A 16,666-nucleotide genomic window follows, 5' to 3' on the forward strand; every position below is an offset into this window, starting at 1 on the left:
TCCAAACGGATGGGAAAGACCGCACGCAGGGCAGTGAGTCTGGCGCGCGGCAGTGCTGCGATCGATCGGGATGGTTTCCCCGCAGGGATGACGGAACCGAGGACTCCATCAGATCGAGGGGCGATCGTGCTGGTCTCACGGTCCTTACAGCTAGCTAACTGCAGACTTCGAGAAGAACTAACCCAGGGAAGAAACCGACGCCCGCCGGGGCGAGGGCGGGGACGGGGACGGGGGCGGGGGACAGGGGGCGAGGCGGGATGTCTCAGTCACCGGAGGCTGGCGAGGAGGTGAGTAGGACGGAGGCCGCTCACAGTCACGTTCGCAGGTTCCTGCCCCGGCCACAGTTCGCTGCCCGCCCAAGGTCGGGGCCCCGCCTGGGGCCCCCGGGCGGACGCTCCCCTCCCCGACGCACAGCGTTCTACCCCGCGGCTTTCTCGGGAGCACGCGGACCGCTCCGGTCCCACGGCTTCCTCCCGCAGCCCCTCTCCCCTGCCCTGGGCCCGCGGCGGGAAGGGTTCCGGGGACCCGGCGGGCCGGGCCAGGGGCGGAGCGGGACCGTTGTGACACGCTCCCCGCCACCCCCCACCCCCCACCCCCCGCCCGGGGCAGGGTGGGGCGGGACACGCAAATTAGCGAGTCCTCCGCTAGGGAAGGACGGGAGGGAGCGGAAAGGGACGCGAAAATTCACCAGGAATGCGGGGGGCAACTGCAACTGCACCGCGTGTGGCGCGTACCACGGGATAGTGAGTCAAGGATGTGGACTGAGCGTGACCTGGCTCACCGTGAGTGCAATATGGATGACTGCAGGGCGGTAGCGGGGAGGAGGCAGCGGCCGGTAACGGTTCTCAGGCTCTTGGCTAAGGTCAAGTGTAGTACCTGTCCTTCTCGCCTTCGGTGTCTGATACATTCTCTAGTCGAGGACGGCATACTAAATGGGCTTATTGGGGCTGGGAAGTGGGACCAAGGGCTCGCTCCGTCCATTTCGTGCGTCAGTATTACCAGAATCCGTGCGCGCTTTCCCCCGCCTCGGGGCGCGAGGTGGACTGGAGAGTTGTGAACTACAAGTGGAATCTAGTGCTTGTTCTTTGTCGGCTCGTGTGTTGCGCTGTTTTGTTTTGTTTTGTTTTTTTCCGTCTGTTCGTTTGTTCTTTTTTTTTTTTTTTTTTTTTTTTTTTTTTTTTTTTTTTCTCTTCTCTTCTGTGCTTTCTCTTCTTCCCCGCCCCGCGTTTTGGTTCCTGAAGTTGTAGCCTTGCAGTTTCCCCGTTTGTGGGACCGGTCGGAGACCTTATGGTCTTATTACTCCTAGCGGGGGGGAAGAAGCCCGACGCTGGGCTCTAGTACCCCTGGCACGGGCGCGTGCCGCCGCTCGGCGTCCGCCGCCTGGGGTCAGCCCCCGTCCATGCCTCCGGTCATCGGGCTCTGCGGCCGAGTCGCGTTCCCCTTTCGTGCCTCTCTGGCTTCTTCTCTGGGTCACACGCGCCGACCCCCTTTCCCCACCTTTCCGCCGCCCCCGGTCTCCTGAAACTTTCTTACTTCTCTGCTCAAGACCGTGCCTGTTTGCTGCCTCTGAAGTGCTTTTTTTTTTCTTCGTATGCCCCGCCCCTGGGCGTGGGCCCAGGCCCAGGCCCATGGCTTGGTGACCCACACTTTTGGGGAGAAATACTTCACGCCCACGCCCATGTGGCTCGACTTCCAATGTCTCCGTTGGAGACGGAGGACCGTCTCCTCACCGCCCTCCCCCCCCCCCCCCCCCCCCCGTATTTCCTCTTAGATGTGGAGACTGATGACACTACTCACGAGGGTATGAAAAGGTTTACAGCTCACATAATGAAGCTTTCCAGGGAGAGCAGGGTGGCTCCCGGGCAGATTCAAAAATCTTTGCTTGAGAGCAAAGGAAGGAGCCTGGGTTGGTGTGTTTATTATGGTGGTGAATGGAGGGTCTGGGGTAAGGCTTTTTGTCAGATCGACCGGAGGGAGGGCAGGAAGAGAGGAGGGAGTGGCGAGACTTAAAAGCTGTCTGCAGTCAAAGATCCAAAGGAAGTCAGACTCTCTATGACCTGCTGCAAGCTGCTTTCCCCTCTGTGAAATGGGGGTGGGCAGCCGCCTTCTGCGGGCACGGTGCCCATGAAACCGTGCCTTCCACGGTGGATACTCAACAAACATCCCTTGGATCAGAGTTTGATGGCCGTCTTGATCTGATGTGATAAGGAGGGTTCCAGCCTGAGCAAGGGCAGGGGCGGGGGTGGGGGGTTGGGGGGTGAGGGGTTGGGGGGTGAGGGGTTGGGGGGTGGAGTGGGGGCAGGGCCAGGCCGGCCGGTGGGGACAAGGTGGAGGAAGAAAGGGAAGGGGAAGGGGTACGGGCAGGTTCCTGTGAGAAGCTGAGCCTGCTGGCTGACTTTGAGATATGAATGAGTCTGTGAAGGACGGGGACATGGGGGTGGGGGCATGATGATAGGGAGGAGCCCACCAGAAGCAAGGGTCCCCAGTTTTGAGGCCCAGATCGTACCTTCAAGGTGGCTGGGCAGGTCAGTGGGATACAAACTGGTCCCCTCATTCTCCAATCGCTCCCCTGCCCCCGCTCTTGGTCAGACTGCAATGCCCGGGTTCCCCCCTCATGTGCCCTGAAATTCTGACTTGCATGGGCACTCTGACTTGTTCTTTAGGCCACCACCCCCCCCCCCCCCCGCAACCGCCCCCCCCCTCCCGCCAAGACGTCAGGCAGGCCTTCCTGATTCAGCTGGCTTTGTGTTCCATCCCACCTTCTCCTTTATTGAATATGTATCGCATGCTTCCCATAGGGACGCAGAGCCAAACGGGAGAGGCCTTGGGCCTCAAGGGAGTCACACAGCCAGGTGGGGGCCACAACCATGTGTTCATCTCTCACAGTCCCCTCCGCATGGAACCTGGTGTTGTGGCCATTTGGGCAGGTGTCTTATCCTGGTCCTGGCCCGGATGCTCCCTGGTTGGGGCATCGAGGAGGCAGGAACGGTGTCTGGTTTCTCTCTACTTCCCAGGACCAAGCACCGCCCCGGTGGGTCGTGGAGTTGAAGGTGATTAATGACTATTCCTTAAGTTGGAACTGCTGGTGATGGCAGGAGGCCCAGAGTGCGGGTGGTTTTGTCCTCCTGGGCAGATCCATTTCCCCAGGGTAAAAAGACAAGAGCTTTGTCACTGGGCCTCCTGCTCTCTCCGAGGGTCCGTCCACTCTGTAGTGCCTGTCGCTTTCCGAATGGGGCATCCATTTTCTTGAGGAGGATTCTCCATACAAGTGACCACGCACCCCCTCACCCCCACCATGAATGCCTAGGGGGCAGGAATAGGATCACAGTCACGTCCCGGAGTTGGGCTCTGTCTGATGGGTGCCCAACCATCATCCACATGGAAAGGATGGGTCAATCCCGTGGACGCAAAGAATCAAACGTGGTTAGGTCAATGTGTTCCGCTACTTTATTTTTTAAGTAAGTTCTATGTCCCCTGCAGGGCTTGAACTCATGGCCTTGAGATCAAGAGTCTCATGCTCTACCGACTGAGCTGTCCAGGCACCCCTGTTCTGCTACTTTTTATTTAAAAAAAAAAATTTTTTTTAACGTTTATTTATTTTTGAGACAGAGAGAGACAGAGCATGAACGGGGGAGGGTCAGAGAGTGGGAGACACAGAATCCGAAACAGGCTCCAGGCCCTGAGCTGTCAGCACAGAGCCCGACGCGGGGCTCCAACTCACAGACCGCGAGATCATGACCTGAGCCGAAGTCGGCTGCTTAACCGACTGAGCCACCCAGGCGCCCCATGTTCTGCTACTTTTTAAAGAAAAATCGAAGGCGGGGTGGGGTGGGGGGGTGGTGGTGGTGCGGCCTGGCTGGCTCAGTCGGTAGAGCATGGAAGAGATTACTCAACAATAACATCTTTAAAAAGGGGGGAGGGGGCACATGAGTGGCCCAGTTGGTTGAGAGGGGGACTTCGCAGCTCAGGTCATGATCTCACGGTTGGTGAGTTCCAGCCCCGCATCGGGCTCGCTGCTGTCAGCACAGAGCCTGCTTCGGATCCTCTGCCCCACCCCCCCCCACCCCCCCACCCCCCCCCCACCCCCCGCCCTCTGCCCTTCCCCCGCTCGCGCTCTCTCTCAAAAATAAACATTTAGAAAAAGAAGAAGGAAAGAGAGAGAGAGAGGAAGAAAGATCCAGGAGTGTTACAAAAATGTACACGTGGTACAGTTTAGGATCCAAGGTGGCATCCCAAAGTTGTGAAGGAAAAATACATTCCTTTGCACTGTACTGCAGAGTAGATACCAAATGGCTCAAAGATTTAGCTGTGGAGAAAGAAGAAAAAGACCTAAGGGAAGATGTAGGAAATTATTTTATAACCTCATCTGAAAAACATCTGAAAGCTATTTTTTTTTAATGATGAATAGGATGATAGAAAAAATAACTTTTTAAAGGTTGTTTGTTAATGTAATGGCTTTTTAAATTAAGAAATAGTTTGTGATATTTATTTGTTTATTTTTGAGAGCGAGAGAGACAGAGCGCGAGCAGTGGAGGGGGCAGATAGAGAGGGAGACACAGAATCCAAAGCAGACTCCAGGCTCTGAGCTGTCAGTACAGAGCCGGATGTGGGGCTGAAACCCACAAACCCTGACCTGAAATCCTGACCTGAGCCGAACGAAGTCAGAGGCTCGAGGCTCAACTGACTGAACCACCCAGGCGCCCCTATGTTTTAGATAATGTCTACGCCTAAACGTGGGGCTGGGACTCACGACCCCTCCAGGTCAAGAGTGGCCAGCCAGGCGCCTCTAAAATATAACTTTCAGTGGAACCTCAAGGAGATGAAATCCTCAAAAGACAGATGGCCAACAGAAGGAAATATTCACTGCTTGTATTACATACAAAGGGCCTTAATCTGTAAATTGCCGATACAAGCCCTTATGATAAAGCCCGACCAGTTAACCTAGCAAGTAAAAGGGCCGAAGTCCCTGAACAGAGAGAGTTCAGGGCTCTCAAACACAGGAGAGAACACTCAGCCTTATCTTCTTACCCATGATTAGAGAAGTACAAGTCAAAACCATGCTGAGGTACCATTTTCACCTGTAAGATCGTCCCCTCCCCCTGCTCCCCTGTCCCCCCGCCCCCCCCCCCCCCAAGCAATCCCCACTTTGATGCCACGCGGAGTTGCTGGCGGGACTGGGGAAGCAGGCGCTGCCTGAAAACGTCCGCCGTGCTCCTGCAGTCACTGTCCCTGCTCCCCCGAAATTCAAGGCCCCCTTGCGGCAAGAGTGGCAGGACCGTGACCACACCGCACTCACGGCGAGGACACAAGGGCATACGACTGGCGTCCACAGAGCGCAGTTTGCAGGCACTTGGGTCCGTGCGTGTGTATCTGAGCAAACTCCGCGGGAGTGAATCACGCCGAGGAGACGGAAACGCCAAGTTATTGATTCGCGACGGGAACTGTTCCATCCCAATGAAAGTAATCCAGGAGGACATCCCCTTCTCGCGAGGGAACCAGCCTGGGGCTCGGACTCTGGGGCGGAAGACGGCCCGAAGGACGCGGACGCGAGCGGGGGTGGGGTGGGGGTGGGGGGTGGGCGTGCTGCTGAAGAGCCGTCAGCATCGCGACGCGCGGGGCACTGGCTGGGCGTGTAAGAGGCAGGATGTCATTCACTGAACGGTGGTTGAGTGTGCGGGGCGGGGCGGGCAGAGCAGCGGCCAAAAGCAAGGTCTTGCCTTCACGGGCTCCCGGAAGCCCCGGGATCTGCAGCCGTGTTGGCTGTCCCTTTGCAGTCCCCGCCAGCCGCCCCTCCTCCCGGGTCTTTGCGCGAGGTGTGTGCACGCTGGGAGGTGGGCCCCCCAGTTGGGTTTGGGCTCGCGGCGCGCAGAGGCGGTGGGGAGGGTGGAGTCGGGCCGCGGCGGCCGCGCCTCCTCAGGGAACAAAAGGCGGGGCATCATGCAGATTAGAAATGGCTGTGCGGCGCGGTAAGGACGGGCCAACCGGGGATACGGGATTTCCCCTTCAGAATGTGGAGAACGAAAAAAATGTGCACAAAAGTATTCTAGTGATTATCGATGGTCCTGTCGACGCAAAGGATATCAGAAAAGGAGTGAGCGTTAGGGTTCTCACCATGAGTTGAATATGGATGATGGGAGAACGGTACTGGAGAGGGAGGGGCAGGCCGCTATCGCTTCTCGGCCTTTTGGCTAAGATCAAGTGTAGTATCTGTTCTTATCAGTTTAATATCTGATACGTCCTCTATCCGAGGACAATATATTAAATGGATTTTTGGAGCTGGGAGATGGAATAGGAGCTTGCTCCGTCCACTCCGCGCATCGACCCGGTATTGCAGTACTTCCGGGAACGGTGCACCTCCCTTCCTTTCGCTGGGTTCTTAAAAGCAGACTTAGTGCTTGGTTTGCCAAGCGTGTGGTTTTTTTTTTTTTTTTTTTTTTCTTTTCTTTTTTCTTTTTGTCTCTTTCTTTCTCTGTCTGTTCTGCGCGCCCGTCGCGGGTTTTTTTTTTTTTTTTTTTAATTATTATTATTTGGGGGGGCCTAGTCGGGGTTTTGCTTTGGCGGCAGGATCGGTTCGCTGGGTCCGAAATGCCTGTGAGGATCATTGTTTTCGCGTAAGTTCAGCGCGCTAGGTTTTTCCTGCTCTCCTTAATTTCATGTTCCTCACCTCCGGCACTTTTTTCCCCTGCCGGTGTTTTTTTCGTCCCATTTCCCCCCCCCCCCCCCTTTTCCGCTTTCGCCCCGGGGTGCAGCCTTTTTTTTCTTCAACCGCTTCCCGCTACCGTTTTCCGGTTTTTTACCTTTCTCCGGAAATTTGCACTCGTACGTAGTCTGATTCCCGGTGGTGGCCAGCTCTTCCAAACCTTCCATTTTTCGTTCCCGGGAGTCTTGCTCCACTTTATCTGTCAAAGAGCTTTGCCCTCCTCCCCGCGCCCGGCCGTTTATGTTGTACACGCCCCCCCCCCCCCCCCCCCCCCCGGCCGCCTATGCCTGTCCTTGTGCTTTGTGTCCAGCTGCAGCTCATTTCGCTTTTGAAAGTTTAGCTCCTGGCTGTCTCTCTCTGAGACACTTCTGTCATTCCTGGTGAGTTTCAACAGTCACACGGGCGATTCCTTCCCAACACCCCGCCTGGCCTCTCAGTTTCTCCACTGCGGCTGAATCTATCCCCCTCGTCCGCCCGCTAGATTTTGTCATTCCCAATTGCTCTAACCGTGTCCCCATCCCGCATCACACTCTCCCATCGCCTTCTGCCCTTCCTCTGCCCTTTGACACTGACACTTTTCTCTGTTCCTTCACACCTACACCCTCACCCCTACCCCGGATCCCTCAATGTCCTTGCCTCCCTATTGACCCGGGTTCATTTCCTTGCACATACCCTCAGGTCCTTGACACGTTCTTGGTGCCACCTGTGCCACTGAATGTAGCCGGCGAAAACCGTAGCACCGGGCTGATCTGGCTCACCTAAACTCTCAGTGTGCCGGGGAGGAAACTAGATAGACCTCAACACATTTGTTACCCAGGCCCCAAGAGGCCCTTTCAGGAGAAGGAAAAATAAAAGCATTGGGGGAGGGGGCAGCTGGGTGGCTCAGTCGCTTAAGCGTCGGACTTTGGCTCAGGTCATGATCTCTTGGTTTGTGAGTTCGAGCCCCGCGTCGGGCTCTGTGCTGACAGCTCAAAAAGCACTGTGGGAAACTGCTTTATTTAAAATTGACACGAGTTTAATTAAACACAACAAAACTCACATTCTTCATACTTTCCAGGTTTTGAAGGTCTAAATATCCGAATCCGGCGACATCCTCCAAATGCAACGGACTGCTCACTGGCTGTCCTACCGGGCCTGTGAAATATTGCTTCTCCAGTATTTCCAATACATCTCCAACAGGTTCGGCCTTATCACTACTTCTGGTTCTTCTTGCACCGTCAAAACACAACAGTCGAAGGTTTTTTTCATTTTTATTTTTTATGTTTTTAACCCTCGGTGGCTTGCAATTCTGTTGACCTGCAGAGTCTGGAGTTTGAGAAAATTCATCTAGGATATTGTCATTTGAAGACGTGGGGTCGGAGATTTCACTCATGTTGATCCCTTTCACCCTCCTCATTAGAGACCAGTCCTTTGCTTTCATCTTCTGGTTCATCTAGTCAGAGTCTAATCGTTCATCTACTCGTGTCAGAGTTCTTTTCGTTGCCCATATTATGGGTGGAAAGGTGAAAATTTCCAAATTCTCGATGACATTCAACAAAAGCAAAATTCAGACTGCCAGGATAGTGTCTCCCATCTGCTTGTGTACCTTCTGGAAAGATGATTCGATACTTTGTTTTTAATTGCAACAAGGCAGGGAGAAAACTGAGGGATGGTGGGTGCCACTCTGGTGACGTGTTTCACTGCCGCCTCACCGCTCTGAGGGATTCCATTTCCTTAGCCTTGTAGATTTCTCCGTCCTAGTTGGGGATCGAGGAATAACTTCAGGCAAAAATACCCCCAGGATGATGAAATAGCAAATTGTTTCGTTGTTTTGAGATTACAGGGAGAATAAGATTGCTAAGACCCCGCGATGTGTCTTCGGTTTGGAGACAGAAAAGCAGCCGCAGAAGCTGGCCTGACACTCACAGCTAGGCTGTGGGGGTCTCCCGTGGAACGTAAACAGTTTCACACAACAGTGGCGGCAATCTGAAAAATAAAACAGCCCGTTATTTTACTAGCAAAAAAAACCTATTTTACTAGCTATTCGGGAATAGCAGAGGAATTGCGATTACGGACCTGCAGGCTGTGGTGAACTGCAGACAAGTCCAAAGAGGCAAAAGGAAGGCCAGCCTTTGTTTACGTTTTAGGAGGAAGCTGGGGAGGCTTGTTTTGAACAACAGTTCCCTGGAGAAGAACAGGAGTTTGAGGTCCTGGCGGTTTCTCATTAGCTGCAAGCGGGGGTTAGTGCCTTGTTGGCTGGGGTGCAACGAGGGCTCTTCCTTCTTTTTCTTAAAGGCAGGAGATAAGCTTCCTATGTGAAAAGGGTCTCCCTTGTCAGAATAAATTTTTGTCTTCCTTCTTCCCGCTAAGGTTAGGCAGGCTGCAAGGAGTGGTACATGCTTGAGAGCTCCCCTTTCCAGTGCTTCCCGACTCCATTTTAACTGAGCTCTCCTTTATTTTCTTTCTTTCTTTCTTTTTTTTTTTTTAACGTTTATTTATTCATTTTTGAGATAGAGACAGACCATGAATGGGGGAGGGTCAGAAAAAGAGGGAGAACACAGAATCTGAAACAGGCCCCAGGCTCTGAGCTGTCAGCACAGAGCCTGACGCGGGGCTCGAACTCACAGAACGTGAGATCATGACCTGAGCCGAAGTCGGACGCCCAACCGACTGAGCCACCCAGGCGCCCCTCCTTTATTTATTTTCAACATCAACAGATTAAGGTCACTCTGTGACCGTGATGAATCAAGACAGAAACAAGGCCACTCCGTAGTCACCTCCGAACTGAGACAAGAAAAAAGAAGAATATTGTCCAAACAACAAAGCTGACCAAACACCCCCTATCCTAGCTAATATGAGTAACTGCTGCTACTTTCCCAGTCGCAGTTTTGGCCTCGCTCTATTCTTCCTTTCTCCTAGGTAAGATGTATTCAGCTACCCAATCACTGAATTACCCCCACTGCCTGAGGTCATCTGTAGGAGAGTGTGTGCGTGCGTGTGCGTGCGTGTGTGTGTGTGTGTGTGTGTGTGTGTGTTGTCTGGAGGGGGGGAATCTTTGTCCTTCTCCCCTTCAAGGTTCTTGGGGTGGTGGGAAGGGGAGGATGGCTGGGGCATCAAAAAGAGAAAAAGAAACAGAAGTGTATTAGTGTACGTATCTCATATATACACAGGAGAAAGCCAGGGATGAATAACCCAATGGGGTGGCTGGAACTTGGGCTTACATAGCCGCTTAAAACAAACAGGGGCGCCTGCGTGACTCCGTCGGTTAAGTGCCTGACCCATGATTTCTGCTCAGGTCATGGTCTCATGGTTCATGAGATCGAGCCCCGAGTCGGGCTCTGCGCTGGCCGACAGCACAGAGCCTCCTGGGGATTCTCTCTCTCTCTCTCTCTCTCTCTCTCTCTCTCTCTCTCTCTCTCTCCCCCCTCCCCCCGCCTCCTGTGTGTGTGTGTGCTCTCTCTCTCTCTCTGAAAATAAAATATACAAATAAAGAATCTTTAAAAACAAAACAAACAGAAACAAAAAAATAATAAATTTTCAGAAAAGTGACAAAAAGTAAAAGGGCTTTGAGTTTCTAGGCTGGCCAACTGTGGGATGGTAACTATATGGGGAAATAGTGGAAGATAAGGGCTGGGCAGTAAAATTTGTTAGGTAGAGTCTCTGGTGCCAGTCTCTGGGCTGATAAGGATCCAGGGTTGTCCGTAATTAACTCCTGTATACCTTTATGTCCTGATTTTAGGCAAATCGGGGGAGGGAAGAGTTTTTTCCTCCTGTTTCAGCTCAAAATAATCCTTACGCCAAAGTGGCATAATGGCGGGCGGCGGGGGAGGGGGGCAATTCCGCCACCCTTCGCATCCCAAAGGAAGGCCTCGCTCACTCAAACCTTCCCCAAGCCCCCTAATGCAAGCCTACATCCCGTATATAATGAGCCATTCCTGACACCCTCTCGCTGAGGCGCCCCGCGGTTTCCTTCTCACTTTGCAGCAAGCGGTAACCCAACCCTTTTCATTACAGGTGTGTTCCTGGTGGTCTTTGGCTGGATGGCGTTGACAAGTTATTAAGAGGGTCCACCGATGGACCCATATGGGAACTGCGACGTGGAATGCGTTTTATTCTAACAAGCAAAGTTTCCCCCCCCCCCACCCCCCCCCGTTGGAAGGCCTGTAAATGAGAATACAAGTCATGAAATACCACTATTTACAAATAGAACTGCTCAAAAGAGAAACTAGGAATTCAAAAAAGAGAAAAGGTTGTTGATCTCATAACTCCTAGAGCAAGACAGCTTAGTAAAAGGGTAGAGGGATGGATATATATGTATCTGCATCTGTGTCGGTGTATGTATGTACAGTACACAACAGATCCATGATGTTAGGTGGTGGGTGCTCACGGTAGAAATCTTTCAACGTTGCTGTACGTGCGAAAAGAAATTTAAGAAAAGAAAAATGCTGCCAAGAAAAACCTCACAAAGCTATTTGTCTCGTTCTGGGCTTTCTCCAAGGAAATGAGACTTGAGGCAGCTTTCCCGCTACAGGCGCGTTTCCCTTTCAAGGCGAGAGAGAGAGAGAGAGAGAGAGAGAGAGAGAGAGAGAGAGAGAGAGAGGAGGGGGGGAAAGGGGAAGGGGGGGGAAAGGGGGAAGGGGGGGAGGAGAGCGGGAGAGCGGGAGAGCGGGAGAGCGAGCGCGCGAGCGCGAGCCGGCGCTGACGGCAGGAAACCAGGAAACGGCGCGTGTGTGGGCGGGACATGCAAATTAAAGTGGCTGTTTCTCTCGCGAGCTATGGGAGCAAAACAATAAAAAGCGTGAAAGCCCCGAACAAGTTAAGCGATCTGATAAACTGAGTATGTCTTAGAAGTTGTGACGATGACACACTGTCCAGCCTGAGGAAAGAGGGTGAGCCTTCGTTTGAGGGTGACTTTTCTCACCGTGATCCAAAGGAGGAGTGAGAGGGAGGGTGTCGATGTGCTGGGGGAGGTTACGGTTATCGCTTCTCGGCCTTTTGGCTAAGATCAAGTGTAGTATCTGTTCTTATCAGTTTAATATCTGATACGTCCTCTATCCGAGGACAATATATTAAATGGATTTTTGGAGCCGGGAGATGGAATAGGAGCTTGCTCCGTCCACTCCGCGCATCGACCTGGTATTGCAGTACTTCCAGGAACGGTGCACCTCCCCTGGGAGGAAACACTCGAGTGTGTCAAAGATCAGTTGTCACGGTCGTTTTTTCCTGGCTCCGCCTCCCCGGGGGTTCTGTTCACTCTTTTACATTTCTTCTCCATTGATTGTGCTGTTTTATATACGTGTTTCCCGTTGTTGAGTTTTTTAGTGGTGGTTTTTGCTTCGGAAAACGAGGGCCGAGCTAGATACTTAGGATTCTGCCTTGTTTTTTCTTCAACTGCTGAGTTTTTTTCTATATCCCCCACTTTGAGCTTTTAGATGCTCTAAAAGTAGTTCTGCTTAAACTGACTTTCCAACTTTTGTGGTGTTTTGACTCAAATGAACTCTTAGCTTTCACAAAGTGGAGGAATTATGAGAATTGCAATAAATCTCTACAAGTTGATCTGAATCCTTCACTCTAATGTCTATTTTCTAATTGTAGGTGCGCTCACAAGTCGTTGAGGCTTGGGTGGAGTGGAGAGGGGAAGAAATGACTCCCAAGCCGCATTCCCTGAGCCAAAGTTAGATGCACTTAAATCGAGGGGCCCCTCTATATTGTTAAATTCCCCTCAAAGCCCCTCCGTATACGCCAAAGGAAACTTTAAAGCTCCACCCGTTATATAGAAAGGACTACAAGGAAACCTCAGCAAGAATTGCAAGGTCAAGAAAGTCCGACTAAAAACAACCAAAGAGCAGAACTTCTTGGAAGGAAATTTTCCTCCAAAAGAATACTCAGCAACAGGAACTGACAGAAGCTGTCTTGGAAATGATAGCGACAAGGCCAAAAAAGTGGAACCATAGATAGAGATCCCCGCCTCCCCATTACGTACGACACATAGGGGTGACCTACATGGACTGTAAAGAGAAGGAGCTGCATGCCAGCTCAGTGCGCATAATTACCCACTGCACGCAAGCAAGAATTAAAAAACAAAAAAAAACGGCGAGCTTGTCCAAGTGGGGGAAGAAAAACAAGGCAGAATCCTAAGTATCTAGCTCGGCCCTCGTTTTCCGAAGCAAAAACCACCACTAAAAAACTCAACAACGGGAAACACGTATATAAAACAGCACAATCAATGGAGAAGAAATGTAAAAGAGTGAACAGAACCCCCGGGGAGGCGGAGCCAGGAAAAAACGACCGTGACAACTGATCTTTGACACACTCGAGTGTTTCCTCCCAGGGGAGGTGCACCGTTCCTGGAAGTACTGCAATACCAGGTCGATGCGCGGAGTGGACGGAGCAAGCTCCTATTCCATCTCCCGGCTCCAAAAATCCATTTAATATATTGTCCTCGGATAGAGGACGTATCAGATATTAAACTGATAAGAACAGATACTACACTTGATCTTAGCCAAAAGGCCGAGAAGCGATAACCGTAACCTCCCCCAGCACATCGACACCCTCCCTCTCACTCCTCCTTTGGATCACGGTGAGAAAAGTCACCCTCAAACGAAGGCTCACCCTCTTTCCTCAGGCTGGACAGTGTGTCATCGTCACAACTTCTAAGACATACTCAGTTTATCAGATCGCTTAACTTGTTCGGGGCTTTCACGCTTTTTATTGTTTTGCTCCCATAGCTCGCGAGAGAAACAGCCACTTTAATTTGCATGTCCCGCCCACACACGCGCCGTTTCCTGGTTTCCTGCCGTCAGCGCCGGCTCGCGCTCGCGCGCTCGCTCTCCCGCTCTCCCGCTCTCCCGCTCTCCTCCCCCCCTTCCCCCTTTCCCCCCCCTTCCCCTTTCCCCCCTCCTCTCTCTCTCTCTCTCTCTCTCTCTCTCTCTCTCTCTCTCTCTCGCCTTGAAAGGGAAACGCGCCTGTAGCGGGAAAGCTGCCTCAAGTCTCATTTCCTTGGAGAAAGCCCAGAACGAGACAAATAGCTTTGTGAGGTTTTTCTTGGCAGCATTTTTCTTTTCTTAAATTTCTTTTCGCACGTACAGCAACGTTGAAAGATTTCTACCGTGAGCACCCACCACCTAACATCATGGATCTGTTGTGTACTGTACATACATACACCGACACAGATGCAGATACATATATATCCATCCCTCTACCCTTTTACTAAGCTGTCTTGCTCTAGGAGTTATGAGATCAACAACCTTTTCTCTTTTTTGAATTCCTAGTTTCTCTTTTGAGCAGTTCTATTTGTAAATAGTGGTATTTCATGACTTGTATTCTCATTTACAGGCCTTCCAACGGGGGGGGGTGGGGGGGGGGGGAAACTTTGCTTGTTAGAATAAAACGCATTCCACGTCGCAGTTCCCATATGGGTCCATCGGTGGACCCTCTTAATAACTTGTCAACGCCATCCAGCCAAAGACCACCAGGAACACACCTGTAATGAAAAGGGTTGGGTTACCGCTTGCTGCAAAGTGAGAAGGAAACCGCGGGGCGCCTCAGCGAGAGGGTGTCAGGAATGGCTCATTATATACGGGATGTAGGCTTGCATTAGGGGGCTTGGGGAAGGTTTGAGTGAGCGAGGCCTTCCTTTGGGATGCGAAGGGTGGCGGAATTGCCCCCCCTCCCCGCCGCCCGCCATTATGCCACTTTGGCGTAAGGATTATTTTGAGCTGAAACAGGAGGAAAAAACTCTTCCCTCCCCCGATTTGCCTAAAATCAGGACATAAAGGTATACAGGAGTTAATTACGGACAACCCTGGATCCTTATCAGCCCAGAGACTGGCACCAGAGACTCTACCTAACAAATTTTACTGCCCAGCCCTTATCTTCCACTATTTCCCCATATAGTTACCATCCCACAGTTGGCCAGCCTAGAAACTCAAAGCCCTTTTACTTTTTGTCACTTTTCTGAAAATTTATTATTTTTTTGTTTCTGTTTGTTTTGTTTTTAAAGATTCTTTATTTGTATATTTTATTTTCAGAGAGAGAGAGAGAGCACACACACACACAGGAGGCGGGGGGAGGGGGGAGAGAGAGAGAGAGAGAGAGAGAGAGAGAGAGAGAGAGAGAATCCCCAGGAGGCTCTGTGCTGTCGGCCAGCGCAGAGCCCGACTCGGGGCTCGATCTCATGAACCATGAGACCATGACCTGAGCAGAAATCATGGGTCAGGCACTTAACCGACGGAGTCACGCAGGCGCCCCTGTTTGTTTTAAGCGGCTATGTAAGCCCAAGTTCCAGCCACCCCATTGGGTTATTCATCCCTGGCTTTCTCCTGTGTATATATGAGATACGTACACTAATACACTTCTGTTTCTTTTTCTCTTTTTGATGCCCCAGCCATCCTCCCCTTCCCACCACCCCAAGAACCTTGAAGGGGAGAAGGACAAAGATTCCCCCCCTCCAGACAACACACACACACACACACACACACACACACACACGCACGCACACGCACGCACACACTCTCCTACAGATGACCTCAGGCAGTGGGGGTAATTCAGTGATTGGGTAGCTGAATACATCTTACCTAGGAGAAAGGAAGAATAGAGCGAGGCCAAAACTGCGACTGGGAAAGTAGCAGCAGTTACTCATATTAGCTAGGATAGGGGGTGTTTGGTCAGCTTTGTTGTTTGGACAATATTCTTCTTTTTTCTTGTCTCAGTTCGGAGGTGACTACGGAGTGGCCTTGTTTCTGTCTTGATTCATCACGGTCACAGAGTGACCTTAATCTGTTGATGTTGAAAATAAATAAAGGAGGGGCGCCTGGGTGGCTCAGTCGGTTGGGCGTCCGACTTCGGCTCAGGTCATGATCTCACGTTCTGTGAGTTCGAGCCCCGCGTCAGGCTCTGTGCTGACAGCTCAGAGCCTGGGGCCTGTTTCAGATTCTGTGTTCTCCCTCTTTTTCTGACCCTCCCCCATTCATGGTCTGTCTCTATCTCAAAAATGAATAAATAAACGTTAAAAAAAAAAAAGAAAGAAAGAAAGAAAATAAAGGAGAGCTCAGTTAAAATGGAGTCGGGAAGCACTGGAAAGGGGAGCTCTCAAGCATGTACCACTCCTTGCAGCCTGCCTAACCTTAGCGGGAAGAAGGAAGACAAAAATTTATTCTGACAAGGGAGACCCTTTTCACATAGGAAGCTTATCTCCTGCCTTTAAGAAAAAGAAGGAAGAGCCCTCGTTGCACCCCAGCCAACAAGGCACTAACCCCCGCTTGCAGCTAATGAGAAACCGCCAGGACCTCAAACTCCTGTTCTTCTCCAGGGAACTGTTGTTCAAAACAAGCCTCCCCAGCTTCCTCCTAAAACGTAAACAAAGGCTGGCCTTCCTTTTGCCTCTTTGGACTTGTCTGCAGTTCACCACAGCCTGCAGGTCCGTAATCGCAATTCCTCTGCTATTCCCGAATAGCTAGTAAAATAGGTTTTTTTGCTAGTAAAATAACGGGCTGTTTTATTTTTCAGATTGCCGCCACTGTTGTGTGAAACTGTTTACGTTCCACGGGAGACCCCCACAGCCTAGCTGTGAGTGTCAGGCCAGCTTCTGCGGCTGCTTTTCTGTCTCCAAACCGAAGACACATCGCGGGGTCTTAGCAATCTTATTCTCCCTGTAATCTCAAAACAACGAAACAATTTGCTATTTCATCATCCTGGGGGTATTTTTGCCTGAAGTTATTCCTCGATCCCCAACTAGGACGGAGAAATCTACAAGGCTAAGGAAATGGAATCCCTCAGAGCGGTGAGGCGGCAGTGAAACACGTCACCAGAGTGGCACCCACCATCCCTCAGTTTTCTCCCTGCCTTGTTGCAATTAAAAACAAAGTATCGAATCATCTTTCCAGAAGGTACACAAGCAGATGGGAGACACTATCCTGGCAGTCTGAATTTTGCTTTTGTTGAATGTCATCGAGAATTTGGAAATTTTCACCTTTCCACCCATAATAT

At 51.5% G+C, this 16,666-nt stretch overlaps 3 long non-coding RNA genes and 4 other non-coding genes across 9 annotated transcripts; 4 read left to right on the plus strand and 3 right to left on the minus strand.

The window, feature by feature from the left end:
• Nucleotides 1-82: 82 nt before the first annotated feature.
• On the plus strand, nt 83-10,911 carry LOC144614283 (uncharacterized). 3 transcript variants are annotated; one of them, XR_013551933.2, is made up of 4 exons: nt 83-782; nt 7,758-7,937; nt 9,397-9,598; nt 10,694-10,911. It is a non-coding gene; the product is annotated as an uncharacterized LOC144614283 (long non-coding RNA). The 3 variants fall into 3 exon arrangements; XR_013551931.2 differs by having other exon boundaries at nt 89-782; nt 7,758-7,879; XR_013551932.2 differs by lacking the exon at nt 9,397-9,598 and having other exon boundaries at nt 105-782; nt 7,758-7,879.
• Nucleotides 838-1,020, plus strand: LOC132676953 (U2 spliceosomal RNA). The gene has a single exon (XR_009609158.1). It is a non-coding gene; the product is annotated as a U2 spliceosomal RNA (small nuclear RNA).
• On the plus strand, nt 6,169-6,359 carry LOC132675467 (U2 spliceosomal RNA). Its single transcript, XR_009608778.3, has one exon. It is a non-coding gene; the product is annotated as a U2 spliceosomal RNA (small nuclear RNA).
• LOC132674253 (uncharacterized) lies at nt 7,673-8,982 on the minus strand. The gene is made up of 2 exons (XR_009608473.3): nt 8,756-8,982; nt 7,673-8,665 (listed from the first exon to the last, which is right to left on the minus strand). It is a non-coding gene; the product is annotated as an uncharacterized LOC132674253 (long non-coding RNA).
• Nucleotides 10,912-11,658: 747 nt separating the features above from the next.
• Nucleotides 11,659-11,849, plus strand: LOC132675278 (U2 spliceosomal RNA). Its single transcript, XR_009608735.1, has one exon. It is a non-coding gene; the product is annotated as a U2 spliceosomal RNA (small nuclear RNA).
• A 1,161-nt stretch (nt 11,850-13,010) lies between these two features.
• LOC132675277 (U2 spliceosomal RNA) lies at nt 13,011-13,201 on the minus strand. Its single transcript, XR_009608734.1, has one exon. It is a non-coding gene; the product is annotated as a U2 spliceosomal RNA (small nuclear RNA).
• A 742-nt stretch (nt 13,202-13,943) lies between these two features.
• Nucleotides 13,944-15,609, minus strand: LOC132674252 (uncharacterized). The gene is made up of 2 exons (XR_014136091.1): nt 15,256-15,609; nt 13,944-14,162 (listed from the first exon to the last, which is right to left on the minus strand). It is a non-coding gene; the product is annotated as an uncharacterized LOC132674252 (long non-coding RNA).
• Nucleotides 15,610-16,666: the final 1,057 nt, after the last annotated feature.

This window comes from Panthera onca, chromosome E1, assembly GCF_046562875.1.
Source record: "Panthera onca isolate mPanOnc1 chromosome E1, mPanOnc1 haplotype 2, whole genome shotgun sequence".
NCBI classification, from domain to species: Eukaryota; Metazoa; Chordata; class Mammalia; order Carnivora; family Felidae; genus Panthera; species Panthera onca.